This window comes from Macaca fascicularis, chromosome 16 (genome assembly GCF_037993035.2).
Source record: "Macaca fascicularis isolate 582-1 chromosome 16, T2T-MFA8v1.1".
Classification (NCBI taxonomy): Eukaryota; Metazoa; Chordata; class Mammalia; order Primates; family Cercopithecidae; genus Macaca; species Macaca fascicularis.
Genome location: NC_088390.1, coordinates 30,096,350 through 30,119,283, shown reverse-complemented (window position 1 = coordinate 30,119,283; position 22,934 = coordinate 30,096,350).

The window sequence follows — 22,934 nt, the reverse complement described above, 5'->3', positions numbered from 1 at the left end:
GCTTTCTGAGAAACTGCTTAGTGTTCTGTTAATTCATCTCACAGAGCTACATCTGTATTTCGTGGATCTCTTTGCTAGCCTTATTTGTGTGGAATCTGACAACAGATATTTCCTTTCCCTTTGAAGACTATAGGGCCAAAGGAAATATCCTCCGATAACAAAGAGAAAGAAGCTTTTTGAGAAACTTCTTTGGGTTCTGTGAAATCATCTCACAGAGTTACAGCTTTCCCCTCTGGAAGCCTTTCGCTAGGACAGTTCTTGTGGAATTGGCAAAGTGATATTTGGAAGCCCATAGAGGGCTATGATGAAAAAGGAAATATCCTCCGATGAAATCTGGAAAGAAGCTTTCTGAGAAACTGCTTAGTGTTCTGTTAATTCATCTAACAGAGTTACATCTGTATTTCGGGGATCTCTTTCCCAGCCTTATTTCTGTGGGATCTGACAACAGATATTTCGGATCCCTTTGAAGACTATAGGGCCAAAGGAAATATCCTCCGATAACAAAGAGAAATAAGCTTTCTAAGAAACTTCTTTGTGTTCTGTGAAATTATCTCACAGAGGTACAGCTTTCCCCTCAAGAAGCCTTTCGCAATGACAGTTATTCTGGAATGGGCAAAGTGATATTTGGAAGCCCATAGAGGGCTATGGTGAAAACGGAAATATCCTCAGATGAAATCTGGAAAGAAGCTATCTGAGAAACTGCTTAGTGTTCTGTTAATTCATCTCACAGAGTTACATCTGTATTTCGGGGATCTCTTTGCTAGCCTTATTTCTGTGGAATCTGAGAACAGATATTTCGGATCCCTTTGAAGACTATAGAGCCAAAGGAAATATCCTCCGATAACAAAGATAAAGAAGCTTTCTGAGAAACTTCTTTGGGTTCTGTGAAATCATCTCACAGAGTTACAGCTTTCCCCTCAAGAAGCCTTTCGCTAAGACAGTTCTTGTGGAATTGGCAAAGTGATATTTGGAAGGCCATAGAGGGCTATGGTGAAAAAGGAAATATCCTCCGATGAAATCTGGAAAGAAGCTTTCTGAGAAACTGCTTAGTGTACTGTTAATTCATCTCACAGAGTTACATCGGTATTTCGTGGATCTCTTTGCTAGCCTTATTTCTGTGGAATCTGACAACAGATATTTCCTTTCCCTTTGAAGACTATAGGGCCAAAGGAAATATCCTCCGATAACAAAGAGAAAGAAGCTTTCTGAGAAACTTCTTTGTGTTCTGTGAAATCATCTCACAGAGTTACAGCTTCCCCCTCAATAAGCCTTTTGCTAAGACAGTTCTTGTGGAATTGGCAAAGTGATATTTGGAAGCTCATAGAGGGCTAGGGAGAAAAAGGAAATATCCTCCGATGAAATCTGGAAGGAAGCTTTCTGAGAAAGTGCTTAGTGTTCTGTTAATTCATCTCACAGAGTTACATCTGTATTTCGTGGATCTCTTTGCTAGCCTTATTTGTGTGGAATCTGACAACAGATATTTCCTTTCCCTTTGAAGACTATAGAGCCAAAGGAAATATCCTCCGATAACAAAGAGAAAGAAGCTTTTTGTGAAACTTCTTTGGTTCTGTGAAATCATCTCAGAGAGTTACAGCTTTCCCCTCAAGAAGCCTTTCGCTAAGACAGTTCTTGTGGAATTGGCAAAGTGATATTTGTAAGCCCATAGAGGGCTATGGAGAAAAAGGAAATATCCTCAGATGAAATATAGAAAGAAGCTTTCTGAGAAACTGCTTAGTGTTCTGTTAATTCATCTCACAGAGTTACATCTGTATTTCGTGGATCTCTTTGCTAGCGTTATTTCTGTGGAATCTGAGAACAGATATTTCGGATCCCTTTGAAGACTACAGGGCCAAAGGAAATATCCTCCGATCACAAAGAGAAAGAAGCTTTCTGAGAAACTTCTTTGTGTTCTGTGAAATCATCTCACAGAGTTACAGCTTTCCCCTCAAGAAGCCTTTCGCTAAGACAGTTCTTGTGGAATTGGCAAGGTGATATTTGGAAGCCCATAGAGGGCTATGGTGAAAAAGGAAATATCCTCAGATGAAATATAGAAAGAAGCTTTCTGAGAAACTGCTTAGTGTTCTGTTAATTCATCTCACAGAGTTACATCTGTATTTCATGGATCTCTTTGCTAGCCTTATTTCTGTGGAATCTGAGAACAGATATTTCGGGTCCCTTTGAAGACTATAGGGGGAAAGGAAATATCCTCCGATAACAAAGAGAAAGAAGCTTTCTGAGAAACTTCTTTGCGTTCTGTGAAATCATCTCACAGAGTTACAGCTTTCCCCTCAAGAAGCCTTTCGGTAAGACAGTTCTTGTGGAATTGGCAAAGTGATATTTGGAAGCCCATAGAGGGCTATGGTGAAAAAGGAAATATCATCCGATGAAATCTGGAAAGAAGCTTTCTGAGAAACTGCTTAGTGTTCTGTTAATTCATCTCACAGAGCTACATCTGTATTTCGTGGATCTCTTTGCTAGCCTTATTTGTGTGGAATCTGACAACAGATATTTCCTTTCCCATTGAAGACTATAGGGACAAGGGAAATATCCTCCGATAACAAAGAGAAAGAAGCTTTCTGAGAAACTTCTTTGGGTTCTGTGAAATCATCTCACAGAGTTACAGCTTTCCCCTCTGGAAGCCTTTCGCTAGGACAGTTCTTGTGGAATTGGCAAAGTGATATTTGGAAGCCCATAGAGGGCTATGGTGAAAAAGGAAATATCATCCGATGAAATCTGGAAAGAAGCTTTCTGAGAAACTGCTTAGTGTTCTGTTAAGTCATCTCACAGAGATACATCTGTATTTCTTGGATCTCTTTGCTAGCCTTATTTCTGTGGAATCTGAGAACAGATATTTCGGATCCCATTGAAGTCTATAGGGCCAAAGGAAATATCCTCCGATAACAAAGAGAAAGAAGCTTTCTGAGAAACTTCTTTGTGTTCTGTGAAATCATCTCACAGAGTTACAGCTTTCCCCTGAAGAAGCCTTTCGCTAAGACAGTTCTTGTGGAATTGGCAAAGTGATATTTGGAAGCCCATAGAGGGCTATGGTGAAAAAGGTAATATCCTCCGATGAAATCTGGAAAGAAGCTTTCTGAGAAACTGCTTAGTGTTCCGTTAATTCATCTCACAGAGTTACATCTGTATTTCGTGGATCTCTTTGCTAGCCTTATTTCTGTGGAATCTGAGAACAAATATTTCGGATCCCTTTGAAGACTATACGGACAAAGGAAATATCCTCCGATAACAAAGAGAAAGAAGCTTTCTGAGAAACTTCTTTGTGTTCTGTGAAATCATGTAACAGAGTTACAGCTTTCCCCTCAAGAAGCCTTTCGCTAAGACAGTTCTTGTGGAATTGGCAAAGTGATATTTGGAAGCCCATAGAGGGCTATGGTGAAAAAGGAAATATCCTCCGATGAAATCTGGAAAGAAGCTTTCTGAGAAACTGCTTAGTGTTCTGTTAATTCATCTCACAGAGCTACATCTGTATTTCGTGGATCTCTTTGCTAGCCTTATTTGTGTGTAATCTGACAACAGATATTTCCTTTACCTTTGAAGACTATAGGGACAAAGGAAATATCCTCCGATAACAAAGAGAAAGAAGCTTTCTGAGAAACTTCTTTGGGTTCTGTGAAATCATCTCAGAGAGTTACAGCTTTCCCCTCAAGAAGCCTTTCGCTAAGACAGTTCTTGTGGAATTGGCAAAGTGATATTTGTAAGCCCATAGAGGGCTATGGTGAAAAAGGAAATATCCTCAGATGAAATATAGAAAGAAGCTTTCTGAGAAACTGCTTAGTGTTCTGTTAATTCATCTCACAGAGTTACATCTGTATTTCGTGGATCTCTTTGCTAGCGTTATTTCTGTGGAATCTGAGAACAGATATTTCGGATCCCTTTTAAGACTACAGGGCCAAAGGAAATATCCTCCGATCACAAAGAGAAAGAAGCTTTCTGAGAAACTTCTTTGTGTTCTGTGAAATCATCTCAGAGAGTTACAGCTTTCCCCTCAAGAAGCCTTTCGCTAAGACAGTTCTTGTGGAATTGGCAAGGTGATATTTGGAAGCCCATAGAGGGCTATGGTGAAAAAGGAAATATCCTCAGATGAAATATAGAAAGAAGCTTTCTGAGAAACTGCTTAGTGTTCTGTTAATTCATCTCACAGAGCTACATCTGTATTTCGTGGATCTCTTTGCTAGCCTTATTTGTGTGGAATCTGACAACAGATATTTCCTTTCCCTTTGAAGACTATAGGGCCAAAGGAAATATCCTCCGATAACAAAGAGAAAGAAGCTTTTTGAGAAACTTCTTTTGGTTCTGTGAAATCATCTCACAGAGTTACAGCTTTCCCCTCTGGAAGCCTTTCGCTAGGACAGTTCTTGTGGAATTGGCAAAGTGATATTTGGAAGCCCATAGAGGGCTATGATGAAAAAGGAAATATCCTCCGATGAAATCTGGAAAGAAGCTTTCTGAGAAACTGCTTAGTGTTCCGTTAATTCATCTCACAGAGTTACATCTGTATTTCGTGGATCTCTTTGCTAGCCTTATTTCTGTGGAATCTGAGAACAAATATTTCGGATCCCTTTGAAGACTATACGGACAAAGGAAATATCCTCCGATAACAAAGAGAAAGAAGCTTTCTGAGAAACTTCTTTGTGTTCTGTGAAATCATGTAACAGAGTTACAGCTTTCCCCTCAAGAAGCCTTTCGCTAAGACAGTTCATGTGGAATTGGCAAAGTGATATTTGGAAGCCCATAGAGGGCTATGGTGAAAAAGGAAATATCCTCCGATGAAATCTGGAAAGAAGCTTTCTGAGAAACTGCTTAGTGTTCTGTTAATTCATCTCACAGAGCTACATCTGTATTTCGTGGATCTCTTTGCTAGCCTTATTTGTGTGTAATCTGACAACAGATATTTCCTTTACCTTTGAAGACTATAGGGACAAAGGAAATATCCTCCGATAACAAAGAGAAAGAAGCTTTCTGAGAAACTTCTTTGGGTTCTGTGAAATCATCTCAGAGAGTTACAGCTTTCCCCTCAAGAAGCCTTTCGCTAAGACAGTTCTTGTGGAATTGGCAAAGTGATATTTGTAAGCCCATAGAGGGCTATGGTGAAAAAGGAAATATCCTCAGATGAAATATAGAAAGAAGCTTTCTGAGAAACTGCTTAGTGTTCTGTTAATTCATCTCACAGAGTTACATCTGTATTTCGTGGATCTCTTTGCTAGCGTTATTTCTGTGGAATCTGAGAACAGATATTTCGGATCCCTTTTAAGACTACAGGGCCAAAGGAAATATCCTCCGATCACAAAGAGAAAGAAGCTTTCTGAGAAACTTCTTTGTGTTCTGTGAAATCATCTCAGAGAGTTACAGCTTTCCCCTCAAGAAGCCTTTCGCTAAGACAGTTCTTGTGGAATTGGCAAGGTGATATTTGGAAGCCCATAGAGGGCTATGGTGAAAAAGGAAATATCCTCAGATGAAATATAGAAAGAAGCTTTCTGAGAAACTGCTTAGTGTTCTGTTAATTCATCTCACAGAGCTACATCTGTATTTCGTGGATCTCTTTGCTAGCCTTATTTGTGTGGAATCTGACAACAGATATTTCCTTTCCCTTTGAAGACTATAGGGCCAAAGGAAATATCCTCCGATAACAAAGAGAAAGAAGCTTTTTGAGAAACTTCTTTTGGTTCTGTGAAATCATCTCACAGAGTTACAGCTTTCCCCTCTGGAAGCCTTTCGCTAGGACAGTTCTTGTGGAATTGGCAAAGTGATATTTGGAAGCCCATAGAGGGCTATGATGAAAAAGGAAATATCCTCCGATGAAATCTGGAAAGAAGCTTTCTGAGAAACTGCTTAGTGTTCTGTTAATTCATCTAACAGAGTTACATCTGTATTTCGGGGATCTCTTTCCCAGCCTTATTTCTGTGGGATCTGACAACAGATATTTCGGATCCCTTTGAAGACTATAGGGCCAAAGGAAATATCCTCCGATAACAAAGAGAAATAAGCTTTCTAAGAAACTTCTTTGTGTTCTGTGAAATTATCTCACAGAGGTACAGCTTTCCCCTCAAGAAGCCTTTCGCAATGACAGTTATTCTGGAATGGGCAAAGTGATATTTGGAAGCCCATAGAGGGCTATGGTGAAAACGGAAATATCCTCAGATGAAATCTGGAAAGAAGCTATCTGAGAAACTGCTTAGTGTTCTGTTAATTCATCTCACAGAGTTACATCTGTATTTCGGGGATCTCTTTGCTAGCCTTATTTCTGTGGAATCTGAGAACAGATATTTCGGATCCCTTTGAAGACTATAGAGCCAAAGGAAATATCCTCCGATAACAAAGATAAAGAAGCTTTCTGAGAAACTTCTTTGGGTTCTGTGAAATCATCTCACAGAGTTACAGCTTTCCCCTCAAGAAGCCTTTCGCTAAGACAGTTCTTGTGGAATTGGCAAAGTGATATTTGGAAGGCCATAGAGGGCTATGGTGAAAAAGGAAATATCCTCCGATGAAATCTGGAAAGAAGCTTTCTGAGAAACTGCTTAGTGTACTGTTAATTCATCTCACAGAGTTACATCGGTATTTCGTGGATCTCTTTGCTAGCCTTATTTCTGTGGAATCTGACAACAGATATTTCCTTTCCCTTTGAAGACTATAGGGCCAAAGGAAATATCCTCCGATAACAAAGAGAAAGAAGCTTTCTGAGAAACTTCTTTGTGTTCTGTGAAATCATCTCACAGAGTTACAGCTTCCCCCTCAATAAGCCTTTTGCTAAGACAGTTCTTGTGGAATTGGCAAAGTGATATTTGGAAGCTCATAGAGGGCTAGGGAGAAAAAGGAAATATCCTCCGATGAAATCTGGAAGGAAGCTTTCTGAGAAAGTGCTTAGTGTTCTGTTAATTCATCTCACAGAGTTACATCTGTATTTCGTGGATCTCTTTGCTAGCCTTATTTGTGTGGAATCTGACAACAGATATATCCTTTCCCTTTGAAGACTATAGAGCCAAAGGAAATATCCTCCGATAACAAAGAGAAAGAAGCTTTTTGAAAAACTTCTTTGGTTCTGTGAAATCATCTCAGAGAGTTACAGCTTTCCCCTCAAGAAGCCTTTCGCTAAGACAGTTCTTGTGGAATTGGCAAAGTGATATTTGTAAGCCCATAGAGGGCTATGGAGAAAAAGGAAATATCCTCAGATGAAATATAGAAAGAAGCTTTCTGAGAAACTGCTTAGTGTTCTGTTAATTCATCTCACAGAGTTACATCTGTATTTCGTGGATCTCTTTGCTAGCGTTATTTCTGTGGAATCTGAGAACAGATATTTCGGATCCCTTTGAAGACTACAGGGCCAAAGGAAATATCCTCCGATCACAAAGAGAAAGAAGCTTTCTGAGAAACTTCTTTGTGTTCTGTGAAATCATCTCACAGAGTTACAGCTTTCCCCTCAAGAAGCCTTTCGCTAAGACAGTTCTTGTGGAATTGGCAAGGTGATATTTGGAAGCCCATAGAGGGCTATGGTGAAAAAGGAAATATCCTCAGATGAAATATAGAAAGAAGCTTTCTGAGAAACTGCTTAGTGTTCTGTTAATTCATCTCACAGAGTTACATCTGTATTTCATGGATCTCTTTGCTAGCCTTATTTCTGTGGAATCTGAGAACAGATATTTCGGGTCCCTTTGAAGACTATAGGGGGAAAGGAAATATCCTCCGATAACAAAGAGAAAGAAGCTTTCTGAGAAACTTCTTTGCGTTCTGTGAAATCATCTCACAGAGTTACAGCTTTCCCCTCAAGAAGCCTTTCGGTAAGACAGTTCTTGTGGAATTGGCAAAGTGATATTTGGAAGCCCATAGAGGGCTATGGTGAAAAAGGAAATATCATCCGATGAAATCTGGAAAGAAGCTTTCTGAGAAACTGCTTAGTGTTCTGTTAATTCATCTCACAGAGCTACATCTGTATTTCGTGGATCTCTTTGCTAGCCTTATTTGTGTGGAATCTGACAACAGATATTTCCTTTCCCATTGAAGACTATAGGGACAAGGGAAATATCCTCCGATAACAAAGAGAAAGAAGCTTTCTGAGAAACTTCTTTGGGTTCTGTGAAATCATCTCACAGAGTTACAGCTTTCCCCTCTGGAAGCCTTTCGCTAGGACAGTTCTTGTGGAATTGGCAAAGTGATATTTGGAAGCCCATAGAGGGCTATGGTGAAAAAGGAAATATCATCCGATGAAATCTGGAAAGAAGCTTTCTGAGAAACTGCTTAGTGTTCTGTTAAGTCATCTCACAGAGATACATCTGTATTTCTTGGATCTCTTTGCTAGCCTTATTTCTGTGGAATCTGAGAACAGATATTTCGGATCCCATTGAAGTCTATAGGGCCAAAGGAAATATCCTCCGATAACAAAGAGAAAGAAGCTTTCTGAGAAACTTCTTTGTGTTCTGTGAAATCATCTCACAGAGTTACAGCTTTCCCCTCAAGAAGCCTTTCGCTAAGACAGTTCTTGTGGAATTGGCAAAGTGATATTTGGAAGCCCATAGAGGGCTATGGTGAAAAAGGTAATATCCTCCGATGAAATCTGGAAAGAAGCTTTCTGAGAAACTGCTTAGTGTTCCGTTAATTCATCTCACAGAGTTACATCTGTATTTCGTGGATCTCTTTGCTAGCCTTATTTCTGTGGAATCTGAGAACAAATATTTCGGATCCCTTTGAAGACTATACGGACAAAGGAAATATCCTCCGATAACAAAGAGAAAGAAGCTTTCTGAGAAACTTCTTTGTGTTCTGTGAAATCATGTAACAGAGTTACAGCTTTCCCCTCAAGAAGCCTTTCGCTAAGACAGTTCTTGTGGAATTGGCAAAGTGATATTTGGAAGCCCATAGAGGGCTATGGTGAAAAAGGAAATATCCTCCGATGAAATCTGGAAAGAAGCTTTCTGAGAAACTGCTTAGTGTTCTGTTAATTCATCTCACAGAGCTACATCTGTATTTCGTGGATCTCTTTGCTAGCCTTATTTGTGTGTAATCTGACAACAGATATTTCCTTTACCTTTGAAGACTATAGGGACAAAGGAAATATCCTCCGATAACAAAGAGAAAGAAGCTTTCTGAGAAACTTCTTTGGGTTCTGTGAAATCATCTCACAGAGTTACTGCTTTCCCTTCAGGAAGCCTTTCGCTAGGACAGTTCTTGTGGAATTGGCAAAATGATATTTGGAAGCCCATAGAGGGCTATGGTGAAAAAGGAAATATCCTCCGATGAAGTCTGGAAAGAAGCTTTCTGTGAAACTGCTTAGTGTTCTGTTAATTCATCTCACAGAGTTACATCTGTATTTCGTGGATCTCTTTGCTAGCCTTATTTCTGTGGAATCTGAGAACAAATATTTCGGATCACTTTGAAGACTATACGGCCAAAGGAAATATCCTCCGATAACAAAGAGAAAGAAGCTTTCTGAGAAACTTCTTTGTGTTCTGTGAAATCATCTCACAGAGTTACAGCTTTCCCCTCAAGAAGCCTTTCGCTAAGACAGTTCTTGTGGAATTGGCAAAGTGATATTTGGAAGCCCATAGAGGGATATGTTGAAAAAGGAAATATCCTGAGATGAAATATAGAAAGAAGCTTTCTGAGATACTGCTTAGTGTTCTGTTAGTTCATCTCACAGAGTTACGTCTGTATTTCGTGGATCTCCTTGCTAGCCTTATTTCTGTTTAATCTGAGAACAAATATTTCGGATCCCTTTGAAGACTATAGGGCCAAAGGAAATATCCTCCGATAACAAAGAGAAAGAAGCTTTCTGAGAAACTTCCTTGGGTTCTGTGAAATCATCTCACAGGGTTACAGCTTTCCCCTCAAGAAGCCTTTCGCAAAGACAGTTCTTGTGGAATTGGCAAAGTGATATTTGGAAGCCCATAGAGGGCTATGGTGAAAAAGGAAATATCCTCCGATGAAATCTGGAAAGAAGCTTTCTGAGAAACTGCTTAGTGTTCTGTTAATTCATCTCACAGAGTTACATCTGTATTTCGGGCATCTCTTTGCTAGCCGTATTTGTGTGGATTTGACAACAGATATTTCCTTTCCCTTTGAAGACTATAGGGAAAAAGGAAATATCCTCCGACAACAAAGAGAAAGAAGCTTTCTGAGAAACTTCTTTGGGTTCTGTGAAATCATCTCACAGAGTTACAGCTTTCCCCTCAAGAAGCCTTTCGCTAGGACAGTTCTTGTGGAATTGGCAAAGTGATATTTGGAAGCCCATAGAGGGCTATGGTGAAAAAGGAAATATCCTCCGATGAAATCTGGAAAGAAGCTTTTTGAGAAACTGCTTAGTGTTCTGTTAATTCATCTCACAGAGTTTCATCTCTATTTCGTGGATCTCTTTGCTAGCCTTATTTGTGTGGAATCTGACAACAGATATTTCCTTTCCCTTTGAAGACTATAGGGCCAAAGGAAATATCCTCCGATAACAAAGAGAAAGAAGCTTTCTGTGAAACTTCTTTGTGTTCTGTGAAATCATCTCACAGAGTTACAGCTTTCCCCTCAGGAAGCCTTTCGCTAGGACAGTTCTTGTGGAATTGGCAAAGTGATATTTGGAAGCCCATAGAGGGCTATGGTGAAAAAGGAAATATCCTCAGATGAAATATAGAAAGAAGATTTCTGAGAAACTGCTTAGTGTTCTGTTAATTCATCTCACAGAGTTACATCTGTATTTCATGGATCTCTTTGCTAGCCTTATTTCTGTGGAATCTGAGAACAGATATTTCGGGTCCCTTTGAAGACTATAGGGGGAAAGGAAATATCCTCCGATAACAAAGAGAAAGAAGCTTTCTGAGAAACTTCTTTGCGTTCTGTGAAATCATCTCACAGAGTTACAACTTTCCCTTCAAGAAGCCTTTCGGTAAGACAGTTCTTGTGGAATTGGCAAAGGGATATTTGGAAGCCCTTAGAGGGCTATGGTGAAAAAGGAAATATCCTCCGATGAAATCTGGAAAGAAGCTTTCTGAGAAACTGCTTAGTGTTCTGTTAATTCATCTCACAGAGTTACATCTGTATTTCATGGATCTCTTTGCTAGCCTTATTTCTGTGGAATCTGAGAACAGATATTTCGGGTCCCTTTGAAGACTATAGGGGGTAAGGAAATATCCTCCGATAACAAAGAGAAAGAAGCTTTCTGAGAAACTTCTTTGCGTTCTGTGAAATCATCTCACAGAGTTACAGCTTTCCCCTCAAGAAGCCTTTCGGTAAGACAGTTCTTGTGGAATTGACAAAGTGATATTTGGAAGCCCATAGAGGGCTATGGTGAAAAAGGAAATATCCTCCGATGAAATCTGGAAAGAAGCTTTCTTAGAAACTGCTTAGTGTTCTGTTAATTCATCTCACAGAGCTACATCTGTATTTCGTGGATCTCTTTGCTAGCCTTATTTGTGTGGAATCTGACAACAGATATTTCCTTTCCCATTGAAGACTATAGGGACAAGGGAAATATCCTCCGATAACAAAGAGAAAGAAGCTTTCTGAGAAACTTCTTTGGGTTCTGTGAAATCATCTCACAGAGTTACAGCTTTCCCCTCTGAAAACCTTTCGCTAGGACAGTTCTTGTGGAATTGGCAAAGTGATATTTGGAAGCCCATAGAGGGCTATGATGAAAAAGGAAATATCCTCCGATGAAATCTGGAAAGAAGCTTTCTGAGAAACTGCTTAGTGTTCTGTTAATTCATCTAACAGAGTTACATCTGTATTTCGGGGATCTCTTTGCCAGCCTTATTTCTGTGGAATCTGACAACAGATATTTCGGATCCCTTTGAAGACTATAGGGCCAAAGGAAATATCCTTCGATAACAAAGAGAAATAACCTTTCTAAGAAACTTCTTTGTGTTCTGTGAAATCATCTCACAGAGTTACAGCATTCCCCTCAAGAAGCCTTTCGCTAAGACAGTTCTTGTGGAATTGGCAAAGTGATATTTGGAAGCCCATAGTGGGCTATGGTGAAAAAGGAAATATCCTCCGATGAAATCTGGAAAGAAGCTTTCTGAGAAACTGCTTAGTGTTCTGTTAATTCATCTCACAGAGTTACATCTGTATTTCGTGGACTCTTTGCTAGCCTTATTTCTGTGGAATCTGAGAACCCATATTTCGGATCCCTTTGAAGACTATACGGCTAAAGGAAATATCCTCCGATGATAAAGAGAAAGAAGCTTGCTGAGAAACTTCTTTGTGTTCTGTGAAATCATCTCACAGAGTTACAGCTTTCCCCTCAAGAAGCCTTTCGCTAGGACAGTTCTTGTGTAATTGGCAAAGTGATATTTGGAAGCCCGTAGAGGGCTATGGTGAAAAAGGAAATATCCTCAGATGAAATATAGAAAGAAGCTTTCTGAGAAACTGCTTAGTGTTCTGTTAATTCATCTCACAGAGTTACATCTGTATTTCATGGATCTCTTTGCTAGCCTTATTTCTGTGGAATCTGAGAACAGATATTTCGGGTCCCTTTGAAGACTATAGGGGGAAAGGAAATATCCTCCGATAACAAAGAGAAAGAAGCTTTCTGAGAAACTTCTTTGCGTTCTGTGAAATCATCTCACAGAGTTACAGCTTTCCCCTCAAGAAGCCTTTCGGTAAGACAGTTCTTGTGGAATTGGCAAAGTGATATTTGGAAGCCCATAGAGGGCTATGGTGAAAAAGGAAATATCCTCCGATGAAATCTGGAAAGAAGCTTTCTTAGAAACTGCTTAGTGTTCTGTTAATTCATCTCACAGAGCTACATCTGTATTTCGTGGATCTCTTTGCTAGCCTTATTTGTGTGGAATCTGACAACAGATATTTCCTTTCCCATTGAAGACTATAGGGACAAGGGAAATATCCTCCGATAACAAAGAGAAAGAAGCTTTCTGAGAAACTTCTTTGGGTTCTGTGAAATCATCTCACAGAGTTACAGCTTTCCCCTCTGGAAGCCTTTCGCTAGGACAGTTCTTGTGGAATTGGCAAAGTGATATTTGGAAGCCCATAGAGGGCTATGATGAAAAAGGAAATATCCTCCGATGAAATCTGGAAAGAAGCTTTCTGAGAAACTGCTTAGTGTTCTGTTAATTCATCTAACAGAGTTACATCTGTATTTCGGGGATCTCTTTGCCAGCCTTATTTCTGTGGAATCTGACAACAGATATTTCGGATCCCTTTGAAGACTATAGGGCCAAAGGAAATATCCTTCGATAACAAAGAGAAATAACCTTTCTAAGAAACTTCTTTGTGTTCTGTGAAATCATCTCACAGAGTTACAGCATTCCCCTCAAGAAGCCTTTCGCTAAGACAGTTCTTGTGGAATTGGCAAAGTGATATTTGGAAGCCCATAGTGGGCTATGGTGAAAAAGGAAATATCCTCCGATGAAATCTGGAAAGAAGCTTTCTGAGAAACTGCTTAGTGTTCTGTTAATTCATCTCTCAGAGTTACATCTGTATTTCGTGGACTCTTTGCTAGCCTTATTTCTGTGGAATCTGAGAACCCATATTTCGGATCCCTTTGAAGACTATACGGCTAAAGGAAATATCCTCCGATGATAAAGAGAAAGAAGCTTTCTGAGAAACTTCTTTGTGTTCTGTGAAATCATCTCACAGAGTTACAGCTTTCCCCTCAAGAAGCCTTTCGCTAGGACAGTTCTTGTGTAATTGGCAAAGTGATATTTGGAAGTCCATAGAGGGCTATGGTGAAAAAGGAAATATCCTCCAATGAAATCTAGAAAGAAGCTTTCTGAGAAACTGCTTAGTCTTCTGTAATTCATCTCACAGACTTACATCTGTATTTCGTGGTTCTCTTTGCTAGCCTTTCTTCTGTGGAATCTGACAACAGATATTTCGAATCCCTTTGAAGTCTCTAGGGCCAAAGGAAATATCCTCCGATAACAAAGAGAAAGAAGCTTTCTGAGAAACTTCTTTGTGTTCTGTGAAATCATCTCACAGAGTTACAGATTTCCCCTAAGGAAGCCTTTCGCTAAGACAGTTCTTGTGGAATTGGCAAAGTGGTATTTGGAAGCCCATAGAGGGCTATGTTGAAAAAGGAAATATCCTCAGATCAAATCTGTAGAGAAGCTTCCTGAGAAACTGCTTAGTGTTCTGTTAATTCATCTCACAGAGTTATATCTGTATTTCGTGGATCTCTTTGCTAGCCTTATTTCTGTGGAATCTGAGAACAGATATTTCCTTTCCCTTTGAAGACTATAGGGCCAAAGGAAATATCCTCCGATAACAAAGAGAAAGAAGCTTTCTGAGAAACTACTTTGTGTTCTATGAAATCATCTCACAGAGTTACAGCTTTCTCCTCAAGAAGCCTTTCGCTAAGACAGTTCTTGTGTAATTGGCAAAGTGATATTTGGAAGCCCATAGAGGGCTATGGTGAAAAAGGAAATATCCTCAGATGAAACCTGCAAAGAAGCTTTCTGAGAAACTGCTTAGTGTTCCGTTAATTCATCTCACAGAGTTACATCTGTATTTCGTGGATCTCTTTGCTAGCCTTATTTCTGTGGAATCTGACAACATATATTTCGGATCCCTTTGAAGACTATAGGGCCAAAGGAAATATCCTCCGATAACAAAGAGAAAGAAGCTTTCTGAGAAACTTCCTTGTGTTCTGTGAAATCATCTCACAGAGTTACAGCTTTCCCCTCAAGAAGCCTTTCGCTAAGACAGTTCTTGTGGAATTGGCAAAGTGATATTTGGAAGCCCTTAGAGGGCTATGGTGAAAAAGGAAATATCCTCCGATGAAATCTGGAAAGAAGCTTTCTGAGAAACTGCTTAGTGTTCTGTTAATTCATCTCACAGAGTTACATCTGTATTTCGTGGATCTCTTTGCTAGCCTTATTTCTGTGGAATCTGAGAACCCATATTTCGGATCCCTTTGAAGAGTATACGGCGAAAGGAAATATCCTCCGATGACAAAGAGAAAGAAGCTTTCTGAGAAACTTCTTTGTGTTCTGTGAAATCATCTCACAGAGTTACAGCTTTCCCCTCAAGAAGCCTTTCGCTAGGACAGTTCTTGTGGAATTGGCAAAGTGATATTTGGAAGCCCATAGAGGGCTATGGTGAAAAAGGAAATATCCTCCGATGAAATCTGGAAAGAAGCTTTCTGAGAAACTGTTTAGTGTTCTGTTAATTCATCTCACAGAGTTACATCTGTATTTCGTGGATCTCTTTGCTAGCCTTCTTTCTGTGGAATCTGACAACATATATTTCGGATCCCTTTGAAGACTATAGGGCCAAAGGAAATATCCTCCGATAACAAAGAGAAAGAAGCTTTCTGAGAAACTTCTTTGTGTTCTGTGAAATCATCTCACAGAGTTACAGCTTTCCCCTCAAGAAGCCTTTCGTTAAGACAGTTCTTGTGGAATTGGCAAAGTGATATTTGGAAGCCCATAGAGGGCTATGGTGAAAAAGGAAATATCCTCCGATGAAATCTGGAAAGAAGCTTTCTGAGAAACTGCTTAGTGTTCTGTTAATTCATCTCACAGAGTTACATCTGTATTTCGTGGATCTCTTTGCTAGCCTTATTTCTCTGGAATCTGAGAACCCATATTTCGGATCCCTTTGAAGACTATACAGCTAAAGGAAATATCCTCCGATGACAAAGAGAAAGAAGCTTTCTGAGAAACTTCTTTGTGTTCTGTGAAATCATCTCACAGAGTTAATGCTTTCCCCTCAAGAAGCCTTTCGATAAGACAGTTCTTGTGGAATTGTAAAGTGATATTTGGAAGCCCTTAGAGGGCTATGGTGAAAAAGAAAATATCCTCCGATGAAATCTGGAAAGAAGCTTTCTGAGAAACTGCTTAGTGTTCTGTTAATTCATCTCACAGAATTACATCTGTATTTCGTGGATCTCTTTGCCAGCCTTATTTCTGTGGAATCTGACAACAGATATTTCCTTTCCCTTTGAGGACTATAGGGCCAAAGGAAATATCCTCCGATAACAAAGAGAAAGAAGCTTTCTGAGAAACTTCTTTGTGTTCTGTGAAATCATCTCACAGAGTTACAGCTTTCCCCTCAAGAAGCCTTTTGCTAGGACAGTTCTTGTGGAATTGGCAAAGTGATATTTGGAAGCCCATAGAGGGCTATGGTGAAAAAGGAAATATCCTCCGATGAAATCTGGAAAGAAGCTTTCTGAGAAACTGCTTAGTGTTCTGTTAATTCATCTCACAGAGTTACATCTGTATTTCGTGGATCTCTTTGCTAGCCTTATTTCTGTGGAATCTGAGAACAGATATTTCCTTTCCCTTTGAAGACTATAGGGCCAAAGGAAATATCCTCCGATAACAAAGACAAAGAAGCTTTCTGAGAAATTCTTTGTGTTCTCTGAAATCATCTCACAGAGTTACAGCTTTCCCGTCAAGAAGCCTTTCGCTAAGACAGTTCTTTTGGAATAGGCAAAGTGATATTTGGAAGCCCATAGAGGGCTATGGTGAAAAAGGAAATATCCTCCGATGAAATCTGGAAAGAAGCTTTCTGAGAAACTGCTTAGTGTTCTGTTAATTCATCTCACAGAGTTACATCTGTATTTCGGGGATCTCTTTGCTAGCCTTATTTCTGTGGATTCTGACAACAGATATTTCGGATCCCTTTGAAGACTATAGGGCCAATGGAAATATCCTCCGATAACAAAGAGAAATAAGCTTTCTGAGAAACTTCTTTGTGTTCTATGAAATCATCTCACAGAGTTACAGCTTTCTCCTCAAGAAGCCTTTCGCTAAGACAGTTCTTGTGTAATTGGCAAAGTGATATTTGGAAGCCCATAGAGGGGTACGATGAAAAAGGAAATATCCTCAGATGAAACCTGCAAAGAAGCTTTCTGAGAAACTGCTTAGTGTTCTGTTAATTCATCTCACAGTATTACATCTGTATTTCGTGGATCTCTTTGCTAGCCTTATTTCTGTGGAATCTGACAACATATATTTCGGATCCCTTTGAAGACTATAGGGCCAAAGGAAATATCCTCCGATAACAAAGAGAAAGAAGCTTTCTGAGAAACTTCTTTGTGTTCTGTGAAATCATCTCACAGAGTTACAGCTTTCCCCTCAAGAAGCCTTTCGCTAGGACAGTTCTTGTGTAATTGGCAAAGTGATATTTGAAAGCCCATAGAGGGCTATGGTGAAAAAGGAAATATCCTCCGATGAAATCTAGAAAGAAGCTTTCTGAGAAACTGCTTACTGTTCTGTAATTCATCTCACAGAGTTACATCTGTATTTCGTGGTTCTCTTTGCTAGCCTTTCTTCTGTGGAATCTGACAACAGATATTTCGGATCCCTTTGAAGACTATAGGGCCAAAGGAAATATCCTCCGATAACAAAGAGAAAGAAGCTTTCTGAGAAACTTCTTTGTGTTCTGTGAAATCATCTCACAGAGTTACAGATTTCCCCTAAGGAAGCCTTTAGCTAAGACAGTTCTTGTGAAATTGGCAAAGTGATATTTGGAAGCCCATAGAGGGCTATGGTGAAAAAGGAAATATCCTCCGATGAAATCTGGAAAGAAGATTTCTGAGAAACTGCTTAGTGTTCTGTTAATTCATGTCACAGGGTTACATCTGTATTTCGTGGATCTGTTTGCTAGCCTTATTTCTGTGGAAACTGAGAACAAATATTTCGGATTCCTTTGAAGACTATACGGCCAAAGGAAATATCCTCCGATAACAAAGAGAAAGAAGCTTTCTGAGAAACTTCCTTGTGTTCTGTGAAATCATCTCACAGAGTTACAGCTTTCCCCTCAAGAAGCCTTTCGCTAAGACAGTTCTTGTGGAATTGGCAAAGTGATATTTGGAAGCCCTTAGAGGGCTATGGTGAAAAAGGAAATATCCTCCGATGAAATCTGGAAAGAAGCTTTCTGAGAAACTGCTTAGTGTTCTGTTAATTCATCTCACAGAGTTACATCTGTATTTCGTGGATCTCTTTGCAAGCCTTATTTCTGTGGAATCTGAGAACAGATATTTCGGATCCCTTTGAAGACTATAGGGCCAAAGGAAATATCCTCCGATAACAAAGAGAAAGAAGCTTTCTGAGAAACTTCTTTGTGTTCTGTGAAATCATCTCACAGAGTTGCAGATTTCCCCTCAAGAAGCCTTTCGCTAAGACAGTTCTTGTGAAATTTGCAAAGTGATATTTGGAAGCCCTTAGAGGGCTATGGTGAAAAAGGAAATATCCTCCGATGAAATCTGGAAAGAAGCTTTCTGAGAAACTACTTAGTGTTCTGTTAATTCATATCACAGAGTTACATCTGTATTTCGTGGATCTCTTTGCTAGCCTTATTTCTGTGGAATCTGACAACAGATATTTCCTTTCCCTTTGAAGACTATAGGGCCAAAGGAAATATCCTCCGATAACAAAGAGAAAGAAGCTTTCTGAGAAACTTCTTTGTGTTCTGTGAAATCATGTCACAGAGTTACAGCTTTCCCCTCAAGAAGCCTTTCGCTAAGACAGTTCTTGTGGAATTGGCAAAGTGATATTTGTAAGCCCATAGAGGGCTTTGGTGAAAAAGGAAATATCCTCAGATCAAATCTGTAAAGAAGCTTTCTGAGAAACTGCTTAGTGTTCTGTTAATTCATCTCACAGAGTTACATCTGTATTTCGTGGATCTCTTTGCTAGCCTTATTTCTGTGGAATCTGACAACAGATATTTCCTTTCCCTTTGAAGACTATAGGGCCAAAGGAAATATCCTCCGATAACAAAAAGAAAGAAGCTTTCTGAGAAACCTCTTTGTGTTCTATGAAATCATCTCACAGAGTTACAGCTTTCTCCTCAAGAAGCCTTTCGCTAAGACAGTTCTTGTGTAATTGGCAAAGTGATATTTGGAAGCCCATAGAGGGCTATGGTGAAAAAGGAAATATCCTCAGATGAAACCTGCAAAGAAGCTTTCTGAGAAACCGCTTAGTGTTCTGCTATTTCATCTCACAGAGTTACATCGGTATTCCGTGGATCTCTTTGCTAGCCTTATTTCTGTGGAATCTGACAACATATATTTCGGATCCCTTTGAAGACTATAGGGCCAAAGGAAATATCCTCCGATAACAAAGAGAAAGAAGCTTTCTGAGAAACTTCTTTGTGTTCTGTGAAATCATCTCACAGAGTTACAGCTTTCCCCTCAAGAAGCCTTTCGCTAAGACAGTTCTTGTGGAATTGGCAAAGTGATATTTGGAAGCCCATAGAGGGCTATGGTGAAAAAGGAAATATCCTCCGATCAAATCTGAAAAGAAGCTTTCTGAGAAACTGCTTAGTGATCTGTTAATTCATCTCACAGAGTTACATCTGCATATCGTGGATCTCTTTGCTAGCCTTATTTCTGTGGAATCTGAGAACCCATATTTCGGATCCCTTTGAAGAGTATACGGCTAAAGGAAATATCCTCCGATGACAAAGAGAAAGAAGCTTTCTGAGAAACTTCTTTGTGTTCTGTGAAATCATCTCACAGAGTTAATGCTTTCCCCTCAAGAAGCCTTTCGATAAGACAGTTCTTGTGGAATTGTAAAGTGATATTTGGAAGCCCTTATAGGGCTATGGTGAAAAAGGAAATATCCTCCGATGAAATCTGGAAAGAAGCTTTCTGAGAAACTGCTTAGTGTTCTGTTAATTCATCTCACAGAGTTACATCTGTATTTCGTGGATCTCTTTGCTCCCTTATTTCTGTGGAATCTGACAACAGATATTTCCTTTCCCTTTGAGGACTATAGGGCCAAAGGAAATATCCTCCGATAACAAAGAGAAAGAAGCTTTCTGAGAAACTTCTTTGTGTTCTGTGAAATCATCTCACAGAGTTAAAGCTTTCCCCTCAAGAAGCCTTTCGCTAGGACAGTTCTTGTGGAATTGGCAAAGTAATATTTTGTAGCCCATAGAGGGCTAGGGTGAAAAAGGAAATATCCTCCGATGAAATCTGGAAAGAAGCTTTCTGAGAAACTGCTTAGTATTCTGTTAATTCATCTCACAGAGTTACATCTCTATTTCGTGGATCTCTTTGCTAGCCTTATTTCTGTGGAATCTGAGAACAGATATTTCCTTTCCCTTTGAAGACTATAGGGCCAAAGGAAATATCCTCCGATAACAAAGAGAAAGAAGCTTTCTGAGAAATTCTTTGTGTTCTCAGAAATCATCTCACCGAGTTACAGCTTTCCCGTCAAGAATCCTTTCGCTAAGACAGTTCTTTTGGAATAGGCAAAGTGATATTTGGAAGCCCATAGAGGGCTATGGTGAAAAAGGAAATATCCTCTGATTAAATCTGGAAAGAAGCTTTCTGAGAAACTGCTTAGTGTTCTGTTAATTCATCTCACAGAGTTACATCTGTATTTCGGGGATCTCTTTGCTAGCCTTATTTCTGTGGAATCTGACAACAGATATTTCCTTTCCCTTTGAAGACTATAGGGCCAAAGGAAATATCCTCCGATAACAAAGAGAAAGAAGCTTTCTGAGAAACTTCTTTGTGTTCTGTGAAATCATGTCACAGAGTTACAGCTTTCCTCTCAAGAAGCCTTTTGCTAAGACAGTTCTTGTGGAATTGGCAAGGTGACATTTGGAAGCCCATAGAGGGCTTTGGTGAAAAAGGAAATATCCTCAGATCAAATCTGTAAAGAAGCTTTCTGAGAAACTGCTTAGTGTTCTGTTAATTCATCTCCCAGAGTTACATCTGTATTTCGTGGATCTCTTTGCTAGCCTTATTTCTGTGGAATCTGACAACAGATATTTCCTTTCCCTTAGAAGACAATAGGGACAAAGGAAATATCCTCCGATAACAAAGAGAAAGAAGCTTTCTGAGAAACTTCTTTGTGTTCTGTCAAATCAACTCACAGAGTTACAGCTTTCGCCTCAAGAAGTCTTTCGCTAAGACAGTTCTTGTGGAATTGGCAAAGTGATATTTGGAAGCCCATAGAGGGCTATGGTGAAAAAGAAAATATCCTCAGATGAAACCTACAAAGAAGCTTTCTGAGAAACTGCTTAGTGTTCTGTTAATTCATCTCACAGAGTTACATCTGTATTTCGTGGATCTCTTTGCTAGCCTTATTTCTGTGGAATCTGACAACAGATATTTCCTTTCCCTTTGAAGACTACAGGGACAAAGGAAATATCCTCCGATTACAAAGAGAAAGAAGCTTTCTGAGAAACTTCTTTGTGTTCTGTGAAATCATCTCACAGAGTTACAGCTTTCCCCTCAAGAAGCCTTTCGCTAGGACAGTTCTTGTGGAATTGGCAAAGTGATATTTGGAAGCCCGTAGAGGGCTATGATGAAAAAGGAAATATCCTCCGATTAAATGTGGAAAGAATCTTTCTGACAAAAGGCTTAGTGTTCTGTTAATTCATCTCACAGAGTTACATCTGTATTTCGTGGATCTCTTTGCTAGCCTTATTTCTATGGAATCTGAGATCAGATATTTCGGATCTCTTTGAAGACTATAGGGCCAAAGGAAATATCCTCCGATAACAAAGAGAAAGAAGCTTTCTGAGAAACTTCTTTGTGTTCTGTGAAATCATCTCACAGAGTTACAGCTTTCACCTCAAGAAGCCTTTGGCTAAGACACTTGTTGTGGAATTGGCAAAGTGATATTTGGAAGCCCATAGAGGGCTATGGTGAAAAAGGAAATATCCTCCGATGAAACCTGGAAAGAAGATTTCTGAGAACCTGCTTAGTGTTCTGTTAATTTATCGCACGGAGTTACATCTGTATTTCGTGGATCTCTTTGCCAGTTTTATTTCTGTGGAATCTGACAACAGATATTTCCTTTCCCTTTGAAGACTATAGGGCCAAAGGAAATATCCTCCCATAACAAAGAGAAAGAAGCTTTCAGAGAAACTTCTTTGTGTTCTGTGAAATCATCTCACAGAGTTACAGCTTTTGCCTCAAGAAGCCTTTCGCTAGGACAGTTCTTGTGGAATTGGAAAAGTCATATTTGTAAGCCCATAGAGGACTATGGTGAAAAAGGAAATATCCTCCGATGAAATCTGGAAAGAAGCTTTCTGAGAAACTGCTTAGTGTTCTGTTAATTCATCTCACAGAGTTACATCTGTATTTCGGGGATCTCTTTGCTAGCCTTATTTCTGTGGAATCTGAGAACAGATATTTCCTTTCCCTTTGAAGACTATAGGGCCAAAGGAAATATCCTCCGATAACAAAGAGAAAGAAGCTTTCTGAGAAACTTCTTTGTGTTCTGTGAAATCATCTCACAGAGTTACAGCTTTCCCTTCAAGAAGCCTTTCGCTAAGACAGTTCTTGTGGAATTGGCAAAGTGATATTTGGAAGCCCACAGAGGGCTATGGTGAAAAAGGAAATATCCTCCGATGAAATCTGGAAAGAAGCTTTCTGAGAAACTACTTAGTGTTCTGTTAATTCATCTCACAGAGTTACATCTGTATTTCGTGGATCTCTTTGCTAGCCTTATTTCTGTGGAATCTGAGAACAGATATTTCGGATCCCTTTCAAGATTATAGAGCCAAAGGAAAAATTATCCGATAACAAAGAGAAAGAAGCTTTCTGAGCAATTCTTTGTGTTCTGTGAAATCATCTCACAGAGTTACAGCTTTCGCCTCAAGAAGCCTTTCTCTAGGACAGTTCTTGTGGAATTGGCAAAGTTATATTTGGAAGCCCATAGAGGGCTATGGAGAAAAAGGAAATATCCTCCGATGAAATCTGGAAAGAAGCTTTCTGAGAAACTGCTTAGTGTTCTGTTAATTCATCTCACAGAGTTACGTCTGTATTTCGTGGATCTCTTTGCTAGCCTTATTTCTGTGGAATCTGAGAACAGATATTTCCTTTCCCTTTGAAGACTATAGGGCCAAAGGAAATATCCTCCGATAACAAAGAGAAAGAAGCTTTCTGAGAAACTTCTTTGTGTTCTGTGAAATCATCTCACAGAGTTACAGCTTTCCCCTCAAGAAGCCTTTCACTAAGACAGTTCTTGTGGAATTGGCAAAGTGATATTTGGAAGCCCACAGAGGGCTATGGTGAA